Genomic DNA, 13,888 nt, shown 5'->3' with positions numbered 1-13,888 from the left:
TACTGAAATTTTGTTACGTATCAGTATTTTTGAGTAAAAAGAGGACATGCTGGCACCCTGCATAGTTAAAGGTATAACTAACAAGGACGTATACACCTAACATCAAATATACTTCTTTTCAAAAATATACATAATATGATTGAATTTGATCTCGGAATATATGTATATTCAGGTGTCATACCACCAATTACTCCCTCAAATTTAATCTCTCTTTCCATGCAAATCCCCATTTTTGGGCTGCATAGGAGTCAAAATCTAGGTCACCATCACAACCATTATACTCAAATGCATGTTTTTTAATTGCAGAATTCCACATAACACTCACTAGAGATGGAACATAGTGTTTATATGTATGATTATCAGGATCAGGGACTGTTGGATCCAAATATTCATCAATCTGTTCAGGAAATTTGGGACGCGGCCGCAGCAGCATAGGAGGACAGGCAGATTGTTCAACATCAGGAACTTCAAAGACTTTAGAACTTTTATGTGAAACTCTAGACTGAAAAACAGTATATGGGAGCCGAATAAAAGGTTCAGGTTCAATTTTAGGTTCAAACTTTAATTTCTTACCCTTGGCAGGTGGGATGTGTCCTTTCTGAAAGCCAAATTTTTTAGATAGAGCCTTCCTCTTTCGAGCCATTTTCTTGCAATAGATTTGCCTAAACTACACTTAAAGCTTATATTTTTAGCTATGAAAGCTATAAAAATACATGATTATAATTTGATATGCATTTGGAAACAGGAAATTGGATACATTTTACTATTTATAGCTATTTTTGACACCCCCTGTGAAAGTTGTAAATCCAAAGATATTATACCTGCTGATAAAAATGTGACCTGGGGACATAGATTAATCAGATTTTTACAATATGTTTGAATAAAATTACTGCTAAGATGTTGAATTTTGTTTTTTGTTGCCTTTTACCAAAGTTTAAAGTCTGAAAACCTATTTATTTCTTTAAAAAAAGACAAATTTCAAATTTTTTTTCCAAAAATTCAAATTTAAATTGAAATAAAATTTAATTGATATTTTTTTTGGCTTATGTAATTAGAGATTTAAGTACTCCAACAAATACTAAGAGACTTTGTGTGAAGACATTTTAGATTTAAAGTGTTTCATTACTTCAAAAAAGGGTTTTCCTTAGCACTACACAAGCCAAGAATTAGATGAAAATTTACTGTTGTGGCTAAGGGAGGATACTATGACTATTTTTCAAAAATTTCAAAAACCGCTCATCGAAATTAAAAAAAATCTTGGAATTTTTCTCATAACTCCTATATAAAGATAAAAACAGAGTTTAATCAATTTTAAAGGGAAAAAAATGTCTCTTTAGGTGTCATACCACCAATTACTCCCTCAAATTTAGAACGTATGTGAAAGTAGGCCTACTCGGACAAAAAATAGTGCATTTGATGTCATTGTTCACCTTAACTAACGAACAAATTTGCAGAAATGAAACTTTTGTTGAAAGAGAAATATATTAAGACCATTTTGAGCCAAAATTTACCTGTCTATGAGTTTGCATTAAAAATTGAGGATTAATGCGCTCCATAGTATACTAATTTAAGATTTCCAGAAAACCAGGGGTTATTTTTAGGGGTACCTCCTTTCGGAAGCTCTCTGCTTTCTTATATGATTTTGAATGTATGTTGAAAATTGGCATGCAGAAAGGTGACACCTGTACGATTCAGGATATACCTAGTTTCTATGAAGTTAAACTTAAGGTAAAATATTTAGAAAGCTGTGAAAATTGCAAAATTTGGTTGAACAGATAGGGACTTTTAATTGGTGGTATGACACCTTCAGTGCCTGTTATCATTGTAACCGAGATCGTTTTTATAATAGATAGATTGTCAGATCACAGATAAATTTGTGTTACGTTCTGTGCGTACTTATTTTCAAATATTTGTATTTAATCCTGTTCATAAAACGGAAGTATTAATTTTCAAATTACTTTATTTTCGATGTTTTTACTACGAAACAAAGATATTATTATTTTTTTTTAAATCAACGAAGAGCAGTCCTGGTGCTTTCGAGACGCGACGGCCATACTTCCATGACGGCCCTAGGATGTGTCGGCCATACCGTCATATCGTCCATGGGACATATCGGCCACACATTGTGAGACGTATCGTCCACACTTTTAATTTTTTTTTATTGAGTTTATTACATAAAATATAATACAAAAAATAAGTATTTGTTCATAATAATAACATAAATATGATTGTGTAGTACTTTTTTTCTGTACAGAAGATTTTATTTATTCTTGTAAGAGTTATCTTTGCTTTATCATCATCGCTCGTGTTTACAACTTGTTGCGGCCATATTATGTAAGTATATTGTTTATTTCTTCATTATCAGTTGTAAACATTTTCTGAAGAATCATTTTTATTGTAATGTGATATAAAGACATCATATATTATATGAATTTTAAACTAGGAATGTTGACTGTCGCTGTCAATGACGATATATAAATACAAGTGTAAAGGTTAACTCTAAGGAAGGCAATTCATCAAGTTCGAGTTATATTTGTCATGATCATCAGACACATTGTTTAATAATTCTGATTTTTTTTCTTTCTTATAGTTTAGAGTCATTCCATTTGCTGAACATCTTTCCAAGACAGAGACTACTGCAGAATTTTCCAATACATAACAAATTGCCCGTAAAATCTGACAGGAATGTGCACCCGATTGGCTAATTACATGATAAAAGCTGGCCAGTTTCATTTTTATCATACTGAATGTTCTTTTTGCTTTGTTCATTGTGTTGAATTGTGTTGAATACTATTTGTTGACAATTTAAATGTTCTCATTTTTGTGCATTTGTTGATGGATAATTGTATTATGGGCAATCATACCAATATACTCTAGTATAAGAAACAAAAAGATGATATTTTTTTTAATATATTTTATTTATTCATTCAGTCATACAGATAAACAAATATACACCAAACATATAAACCTTCTTCATACATACAACATACACAAACCATTCATATATACATTTCGTTCATACATGTAGGACATTCATCTTATATACATTTTTTAAATTAACAATCTCATACGTTTTTATCTCATATGCTCTTGTCACTCATTCATTTATTCCACTGCATACACATGTCTCCCAATATTCAAACATTTATATTCACACTCACACATATAACCTATATCATAAAGCACTAAAATACATAAACATGCAGTTATAAAAGTCACAACATAAACATGCAGTTATAAAAGTCACAACTGAAACAAAAGCACTAAAACATACCAAAATGCTGGTTTTGGTGATGGTGGGGGTGATGGTGGTGCTGGTGATGGGGATGCTTCTAATACTTCTGGAGCCTAAACGAAAAACATATGTATAAAAGTCGTGAAACAAAATATAATTGTGTAATTTTGCACAAAAGAAAAAGTAAAGAAAAAACGTCAAATATAATATTATATTATAAAAAATATTGTCAAAATATATAAATTCACATTAGTATTTGTAACATTGTTTGATAATTGGCAATCACATAAACTAATTAAAGGATTAACACCTCCGTAATTTGTTTACTTTGCATTAAACAGAGACACGCGCCCAATGATTGGATTAATATGATTTATGATCGGTCTTTTATAGGTAATCATACATTGTCATAAGTAACGGTTTGAGAACTTTGGCAAAACAGCACTTATTCGGACTAATAGTCAACCACAAAAAATGAAACATTTATGTTGAATACAATTTTTCTTCTACTACAAAATAATAAAGAAACGATAAGAAATTAAACAATTCTGTCGAACACACAACATTTAAAGAAATAATACAATAACGTATATGTACCTCAACCTCCATATCTTGTGGTATGTGGTCACAATCTTTCCAAAAATTATTGAATAAGAAAAATCAAAAGAAACTGTTGTACAAAATATAGATAATGAGTTGAACAATGAATAATTAAGAAGCTGCACAGTTTTGACTGAAATATTGTCCAAACATCACTTGAATATATTTGACTGTCATGAACCTTAACATCATCGTCACTGATTTTGGCCTCAATGAAACGACTTCATAAATATTGAACGGGTAGAAGTCACTAAGTGAAGGCAACAGTAGTATGCCGCTGTTCAAGAGCTATAATTCGATTAAGCGAAAACAAATCCGGGTAACAAACTAAAACTGAGAAAAACACATCATCTAAAAGAGAAAAACAACGGAATAACAGACACACTGAACTACAACAAAAGCAAACGCCAACATACATAGACACAGACTGTTTGATAACAACTGCCCTATTCCTGACTTGGTACAAGACATGTTAAGGAAAAATGATGGGTTGAACCTGGTTTTATGGCTAGCCAAGCCTCCCGCTTATATGGCAATGTTCAAAATACCACTAAAATGAAAACACTACGTGACAGGAATACATTATAAGCAAACAATAGATCACTTAGCAAAGAGAAAAACATAAATAAATTGTATAATAGTACATAACAAGATGTAAACAGACTAAAGTCTGTCTACACTGGTATAGTTCTATGTGTTGTACTTATTATCACGTTTATAATTGTGGATGCGGGAATTTCTCGCTACATTGAAGACCTGTTGGTGACCCTCTGCTGTTGTTTTTTTTATTTGGTCGGGTTGTTGTCTCTATGACACATTCCCCATTTCCATTCTCAATTTTATACGCATTACAATCGATTATTTTAGGAATATAGGCATGTCTATTTTTTCGTTGATGTCTGTGCGTCATATGCAATCAAGTAACACATTTTAAAACAGCTTGATATCATCTTCAGTGGCTTTCTTTATGCTACGTAAATTTGTTTGTTTTTTTATGAAGATCATAATGGAGATGTAGCAGTACATTGTAACTTTTTATCTTTCAGGTTCCTGGAAAATAATCAAATTACTGATATTAAGGTAGATGCATTCCAAGGCATGGAGGTTCTTAAAGAGTTGTAAGTATATTTATTTCAACAAAAATAGTACTGCCTTCTGTTGGTAGTATGCTGTCGCATTATATTTATCCTCATCTTTTATTCATATTTCATATACAATTTCATTTTGAGAAGGTATTTCTTCAATACTTTTATTTATTAAATGTTTATGACAAAGAATTACAACTTTCATAGTAAGGAATACATTTCGTTCATATGTCATTTTATCATACGTTTACATTGTACAGTTTACAAGAAATACTAAAATATGGATTCGTATAATCTTGTAACTAACTTGATATGATAGCTAAAGACCATCTGGGTTTTGTCAGAGAGAAATTATCATTGAAAGAAATAAAAGTTAATTGTTTATGAAACCTCTACCTCACATGCAGTTGGTAACTAATATCCATGAAAATATGTTTGAATTGACGAGATAGCAAATAAAACGCTTAACACTTAAAAACATGTTATCTGTCAGGTATCTGAATGTCAATCCGATAACCAACCTAGTGCCGAATGTATTCCAAGACTTTACTGCACTAAACAAACTGTAAGTACACTGTATGATAAGAAACCTCTATGCGTGCATATGTTAACACGTTTTGAAGGATCTCTACCTAACATTCAAATGATTACATACAAATAAAACATACAGCAACCGTCGATAACCATTGATAAATCGTTCTACATGTTCTGATTAGATTGCGATGATAATTTGCTAAAGGTAACGAAAGACATTAATTTGAAACTTCACATCTTCCATTGGTCAGCCCGAATTTTAAGATTACCAAACAAATGTATTTTAAACTAGTTGCAATTTAATTCATTGTATTCAGTTCCTTTTTATAGCGATCAGCTAGTTTTTAAAATCTAAATTGATTTAAATTGATTTCGATCACATCCTGACGAACTAAAGTAATCATGTCGGCAAATGATATCAAAACCAACATAAAAAATGTTCATTTTGAGCTCATAATAAGGTTTCTCATTTGACGAAGTTGGCTTAAGAAAATTTTAAATAAGGCCAAACAATTGTAAACCAATATTTATTTTCAAAAAAAATGATTAAGAAAAATCTAAAGAAACTGTTTTGCAAAATATAGATAATGAATTGAGAATTGTGTAAGTTGAATACTGAATAATTACGAAGCTGCATAGAACACAGTCTGAAAGATTTTCTAAATATCACTTGAATTCACTCGACTGACATCATCGTCATTGATCATGTCCTTAATGAAACGACTTCATAAATATTTAACGAGAAGAAAAAGTCACTAAAGTCTGTCTACACTGGTATACATCTATTTGTTGTACTTATGATCACGTTTAGAATTGTGTCTATATCCAAAACATCAACAATGTAGCGGTAAAAATGTCCAAGGTTTTGAAGTTTAAAATGTTTACTCATTACAATCGATTATTTTAGGAATATAGTCATGTCTATTTTTTTGTTTATGTCTGTGCGGAATATGCAATCAAGTAACAAATTTTAAAACAGCTTGATATCATATTCAGTAGCTTTCTTAATGCTTCATAAATTTGTTTGTTTTTTTATGAAGATCATAATGGAGATGTAGCAGTACATTGTAACTTTTTATCTTTTAGGTTCCTGGAAAATAATCAAATTACTGAGATTAAGGTAGATGCATTCCAAGGCATGGCGGCTCTTAAAGTGTTGTAAGTATATTTATTCCAACAAAAATAGTACTGCCTTCTGTTGGTAGTATGCTGTCGCATTATATTTATCCTCATCTTGTATTCATATTTCATATACAATTTCATTTTGAGAAGGTATTTCTTCAATACTTTTATTTATTGATTGTTTATGACAAATAATTACAACTTTCATAGTAAGGAATACATTTCGTTCATATATCATTTTATCATACGTTTACATTGTACAGTTAACAAGAAATACTAAAATATGGATTCGTATAATCTTGTAACTAACTTGATACGATAGCTAAAGACCATCTGGGTTTTGTCACAGAGAAATTATCATTGAAAGAAATAATAAAAGTTAATTGTTTAAGATAATTTTAAATAGACCAAACAATTGTAAACCAATATTTATTTTAAAAAAAAATGATTAAGAAAAAATCAGAATGGAGATGTAGCAGTACATTGTAACTTTTTATCTTTCAGGTTCCTGGATTATAATCAAATTACTGATATTAAGGTAGATGCATTCCAAGGCATGGCGGCTCTTGAAGAGTTGTAAGTATATTTATTCCAACAAATATAGAACCGCCTTCTGTTGGTAGTATACTGTCGCATTATATTTATCCTCATCTTTTATTCATATTTCATATACAATTTCATTTTGAGAAGGTATTTCTTCAATACTTTTATTTATTAAATGTTTATGACAAAGAATTACAACTTTCATAGAAAGGAATACATTTCGTTCATATATCATTTTATCATACGTTTACATTGTACATGTTGTACAGTTTACAAGAAATACTAAAATATGGATTCGTATAATATTATAACTAACTTGATACGATAGCTAAAGACCATCTGGGTTTTGTCACAGAGAAATTATCATTGAATAAAAAGTTAATTGTTTATGAAACCTCTACCTCACATGCAGTTGGTAACTAAAATTTAAGATTAAAAAGAAATACCCTTAGAATTTATCCAAAGCATGAGTAAAATTGCTTTGTTCTCTTTTCTGCAATAATAGTTATCAAAGGTACCAGGGTTATAATTTAGTACGCCAGACGCGCGTTTCGTCTACATAAGACTCATCAGTGACGCTCAAATCAAAAATATTTATAAACCCAAAAAAGTACAAAGTTGAAGAGCATTGTATCCAAAATTCCAAAAAGTTGTGCCAAATACGGCTAAGGTAATTTATGCCTGGGATAAGAAAATCCTTAGTTTTTCAAAAAGTTCAAAGTTTTGTATACAGGAAATTTATAAGAATGACCATATCATTGATATTCATGTCAGCACCGAAGTGTTGACTACTGGGCTGGTGATACCCTCGGGGACGAAACGTCCACCAGCAGTGGCATCGACCCAGTGGTGTAAATAGTTATCAAAGGTACCAGGGTTATAATTTAATAACTGTCTTTAAGGTGAAAAAGGATATAAATGGAACTATCTCAAATCGCGAATCAAAGAGTCTAAGATATCACCATGACCAATTAAAAAAACCCCAGACAAACCGCAGTCCACAAAACTCTACACCCAAATGTAAATTGAACACTAGCTTTTCAATATTCGAATGAATACTGTTTTCACTATAAGGTTTTAAAACACAAATGCCGGTAAATGGTGCGTAAGTACATTTTATAAAATATGACTACAAATTATTCTAACAAAAGAAAAAAACCATTCATGGGTAGCTGCGATTCCTTGTTCGAGTTTGACTTTACTTTTGATCTTTTTTGCTTTTTTCAGCTCTTATTTCAACGTTTGTATTACATTTAAGACTCGAACATCATTGAAGAGACATCAATTGTCGAAAGGCGCATCTTGTGCAATACAATTGGTTGCGTGAATGTTATTCCTGAGCATATGGAATCTTTCCCGGGTTAGGAACACATTCATTCTTTCAATATATTACTAGTAATTTGACGTCATATGTAACAAGATTACAATTCTGATCACGTTTAACATTTTCTTAAACAAAAAAAGCAGCACCGTTTCTAGTTCTTTGATATGATGCACAGCTTAATACAGATAACTTCAAAAGGTAATTAAGTTCGACTTATTTTTTACTGTACTCAGATCATATTTTTCTTTTCGAGTTTTATATATCCCTCTTAAGTTATGGAAAATTGTGGTCTTCCTGATATTGACAATATCGATTTGCTGTTTTAAAACAGAAAAGCAAAAGGGTCAATACTCGCAGAAGGCGGTATTTTGAGCAACTGCAAAACTTTTAATATAAGGGTGTTTTAAGAACATTAATTGCTAATGGCTAGAAATTACTTTTCAGTAACTATGAGTAAGCTGTTTTGTGGGGCTTTATATCTATCTGAAGAGCCAAACTTTTTCACTGATCTTTATAGTTTGGCTGTAACACCACTGCCCTAGTTTAGGAAAAGGTTGGGGCGGTCACTTTCTATATGTGTTGTGTTTGTGTATAAATGAGACTGTTGGTTTTCCTGATTAGCTTTTTTTTTCATTTTGTTATGTCTAGTCTTTCATAGTTTGCTATGTGATATGGGTTTTGCTCATTGTTCGAGGCTGTACGGTGACCAAACGTTGCTAGCATCTACGTCATTTGGTCTCTAGTGGAAAGTTGTATCATTGGCAACCTTACCTAATGTTCTTTTCGATGCTGATATTTGTTTTATTATCATGATTATGAGTAAGAAGATATTCAATATGTTAAACAGGTTATATCACAAATTCAGCTGCTTACATGCGTGCATAATAAGTAGCAAAGTATTATAAATACTGGTTTGAAGAAAAGAATTTGAAATCTTCGGCGTTACTGTTTAGCGATCAGCTCGCAATTAGCATTCTGCCATCGATTAGTCACGTCATTTATCAGTCAGACTTGTTAGAATACAACTCGTGTTGACTAATCGGACGGATTTGATGGATTGATCATTATGACTGACTAAATTTTTCTTCGTCACGCTGACCTCTTACAAAATTACGGAATGAAAATGTTGCTCTTTTATTCAACGCAAATGAAAGTTTAAGTATCTATATCTTTATGTTATACATATTTTATCACAAACCATGAACATTCTTAAACAATTTGAATAAAAGGTTCATTATATTCATCATATTTTATGGAAAACAACCCATCCTGGTGTACAAAAAATACTTATATCTAATACGGTTTCATAGTCATTCTTAAATGATTCGAAAAAGTGTTTTAGTATTTATAGTCTTATATGTATTATATTGTATAAATAAACTCATCATAGATAACAGTCCTTCCTGATATACAGAATGTAGTAATATCAAATGACGTTTCCTGATTTCAATAAAAATGTGGAAATAATAGCACTCTTATTCAATTTGAAATATGCAGCTATTTCAACACAAACAAAGGTTCAACTATCTTTTATTATTTACTCTTAATGAAAAAATACTCATCCAAAAACGCTAAAATGACTGATTGCTAATAACGGTGCATGCTTTTCAGTTAAAAGACGAAATATAGGCCTCTGTTTACAACACTATAGAGCAATTCCATTCCTAAAAACTGATTGTCATTTTTATGCCCCACCTACGATAGTAGAGGGGCATTATGGTTTCTGGTCTGTGCGTCCTTCCGTCTGTTCGTCTGTTCGTCCGTTCGTCCGTCCGTCTGTCCGTCCGTTCGTCCCACTTCAGGTTAAAGTTTTTGGTCAAGGTAGTTTTTGATGAAGCGGAAGTCCAATAAACTTGAAACTTAGTACACATGTTCGCTTTTGGTTGATCTTTTTACTTTTCAGGCCAAATTAGATTTTTTACCAAATTTTACGGTCCATTGAACATGGAAAATGATAATGCGGGTGGGGCATCCGTGTACTTTGGACACATTCTTGTTAAAAGTGTTTCTATAGTCAGATAATCAATATCTTTTATGAGAGAATAACTGATGTGATCAAAAGTTGTTTAATGTTTAAATTACTTGTCATATCATTGACTGATTCGTAATTAAGATGCAAATGGTACCGTTAGTGGGATAGGATTTGTCCACCCTTCCAACTCACCTGAGATGAATGATTGGAAAAGTATGAAAGGAAAATAAGATTGTTCTTAACATTGTGAATGTTGTTTTTTTTAAATATCATACCTTGTGAAACATAACTTAATTGAATATTCTCATGAAGATATTGCCTTTTCGTAATGTGTAAACTAAGATTTAATAGGTAAATTGATCTTTTAAATTTAAATAAATCGATATACAAAAAAGTTCTATACAAATATAACCCTTTGCATGTAAATATTGCACGCGGTTTCATTTTCAGTATCAAAATGCCACAAGAAACGCGGACAAAAGTACACTACTGTAGCAATTTCAAAGCAGTTACAAAAGTCTTCAAATATACGTACATTTACACATGATATTTGTCGCAGGTTGAGTAGACCGAATGTCGACTACTATAGGTTGCACTTTGTATATACAGCTGTTTCACAAACCACACCTCTTTTGGGGAAATTTTTTATATTCATAGATATTTAGATATTTAGTTTTGTTTACCTACTGTCTCCAGATATGATCTATATTTTTCATACAAATGTTGAAAATATGCCGCACAGCCCTATGTTTTGACCTTTGAAAAAAATAGTAGTGCATATAAACCTTTCATTCTGGGGTATCATTTTTACGAAACTTTATAGTAAAAGTGGCACAGTTTGAGCAGTAAAAAGAGTTCCTATGGGAAATTGCATTGTCTATATGTACAGATGTGCAACCTATAATAGTGTTCCAAACGTTCGTGTTGCGGGTAGTTTTAAAATGCAAGTTATTTATCTGTTTTTGCTTTTTGTAGTGCATAAATGAACATCATCTAAGCATTAAACTATACTTACAAATATCCTCTACAGTCTAGCATTTACAATTGTAATCACGAACATGCGGTTTTCCAATTGGCAAACAAAAACTGCAAGAGTGGTATGTCTATAATGAGTGTCATACCTTCTATTTTTCTATCAGTTTGGCTATTTTTTTAATTGGTCATGATATTTTGTAATATTTTAATCCCATTATCGAGTGATTTAACATAGATGTGAAGCGCATGAATTCTATCATTTAACAAGAATCAATAATAAAATGGCTAAACATACACTTCTCTCTCCATAATTTCATCTTTAAATATTTTAAAGTACACATTGTTAAGGCGCTTTTGTATTATATTTATGAGTTAAGAGTTAGGAATCATTCTCCCATAAATAATGTGAAAACAGTTGTACATTCAATTTGTTGAATTATTTGAAGTAGAACAGTATGTTAAACCGAAGTGTTAACTTTCTTTCGGTTGCTATGTTATCTTTGCGTAAAAGCAATCCCTTTGCAATAATAGATATGTAAATTGATTGATTTATTATCTTATTCACAAACTATGATGTATGGATAATGTTAATGCTCCATGAACGATGTGAAAAGAATTAATTCAGAGTTTAAATGCATTGTCTTTTTAAAGGGAATTGTATGAAAATCCACTGAACTGCAGCAACTGTGAAATGTCACAACTAAAGTTATTTATTCAACGTCATATTTCTGGGGATGCAGGATCAACGTGTCATGGAACAAGTATACAGGTGGTTGACTTTGATTTCACCGATTGCACAGGTACGATACAAATACATAATAATTTGACAAACAGAAACTGTTCAAAAAGTAAAACAACAAAAATAACGAACTTCAAGGAAAATTTAAAAACGGAAAGTCCCTTAAAAATTGGCAAAATCAAAAGCTTACAAACATTAAGCGAATGGAAAACAACTGTCCTGTTCCTGACTTGGAACAGGCATTTCTTTATGCAGAAATATGCCGATTAAACTCGGTTTTAAAGCTTAACAACAAATTTAAAGCGATATTGTAGTAAGAATTAAAATGATCAAAAGATTTTTGATTCTAAAGGATATTACATGTTTATTGACCCTGTATATACCATGTTGTATGTTTGTTTTAGTTTGTATATGTGTGGCACCAATTAATTAATAAAGTGATGACGAATATCTTAAAATGTTATTGGTTAAACGGCGGCGATGTAACATACACATGATACAAAGCAGTTATAATTAGAATGGTTAATTTCAAAATATGAGTTTATCCTAAAAGATTATTTCAGAGTACAACCGGAAAGTATCTAGTATAAAAGTAAAAACATCACAAAAATATGTTATGATTATTAGTATATTGCTATTATTATAATTATTATTAGTAGTAGTATTATTGTTATTATCATCATTATTATTATTAGGTCTTTCCACTTTTCGTGGAAGGACCTTTTGTTTTTCTTCTGATTATTTTTTTTTCTTCTGCCGTCTGAGATGCTTTTTTGTCTTACAACATATCGAATGGATTTGTTGGATAAATTCATATGTTATAAGTCGTAGAGACCTACAGTCTTTTGATATGAAATCCTTGGTCCATTTGAAGGAAATTGAGGTCAAAGTCAAAGGTCAATGTCATGTTCTTAATTTTGAATTTTGCTTGTTATCGTTATTCCACAGAAACTGTGACAGTAAATGATATATGTTTGCCAAATAACTGTTTACAATAAGGCGCAACTTCAACCTATTTCAGTCAAAGTGTTTTGGTTAACCATTATAGGAGTTTTCTCCCCTTATGTATTTCAAATCAGTATTTCTCCACAACCATACAAGTGATTGACCTCCGGTCTTCCGTTTTGAGTTCACTGACCTATGACCTTGAAATTTAGATCAAGGTCGAAGGTCAAGGTCATGTTATAAATTTTGAATTTTGCTTGTTATCGTTATTCAAAAGACACTGTTACAGTTAATGATATGATTTGTTTGCCAAATTACTGTTTACAAAAAGGCACAACTTCAACCTATTTCAGTCGAAGTGTTTTGGTTAACCCTTATAGAAGTTTTCTCCCCTTATGTATTTGAAATCAGTATTTCTCCACAACCATACAAATGATTGACCTGGGGTCTTTTGAATTATTATTATCATTATTATTATTATTATTATTATTCTCTTTTATTCCTCATCATACAAAGTTTTAAAAGTATCTAATTAAACATTGATGCAAACACATTACTCAATGGAAATAACAAAAATAAATAAAGTACAAAGGTATGATTTGAGATAAGTACAAAAGAATAAAAGAAAAACAAGTATGATAAACAGCAGCAAACGACAACCACTGAATTACAGGCTCCTGATTTGGGACAGGCACATCCATAATGTTGCAGGTTTAAACATGTTTTCCAGTCTCAAACCCTCCGTCTAGCCTAGAACAGTGGTGTAACAGCATAACATAAGGACAAGCTATAAAATTCAGTTGAAATGGGCTTC

At 31.3% G+C, this 13,888-nt stretch overlaps 1 long non-coding RNA gene across 1 annotated transcript; it reads left to right on the top strand.

The window, feature by feature from the left end:
• Positions 1-2,034: 2,034 nt before the first annotated feature.
• LOC139515633 (uncharacterized) lies at positions 2,035-2,810 on the top strand. The gene is made up of 2 exons (XR_011662816.1): positions 2,035-2,334; positions 2,591-2,810. It is a non-coding gene; the product is annotated as an uncharacterized lncRNA (long non-coding RNA).
• Positions 2,811-13,888: the final 11,078 nt, after the last annotated feature.

This window comes from Mytilus edulis, chromosome 3 (assembly GCF_963676685.1).
Source record: "Mytilus edulis chromosome 3, xbMytEdul2.2, whole genome shotgun sequence".
In the NCBI taxonomy this organism is placed as follows: domain Eukaryota; kingdom Metazoa; phylum Mollusca; class Bivalvia; order Mytilida; family Mytilidae; genus Mytilus; species Mytilus edulis.
This window is presented reverse-complemented; position numbering and strand designations above follow the sequence as displayed.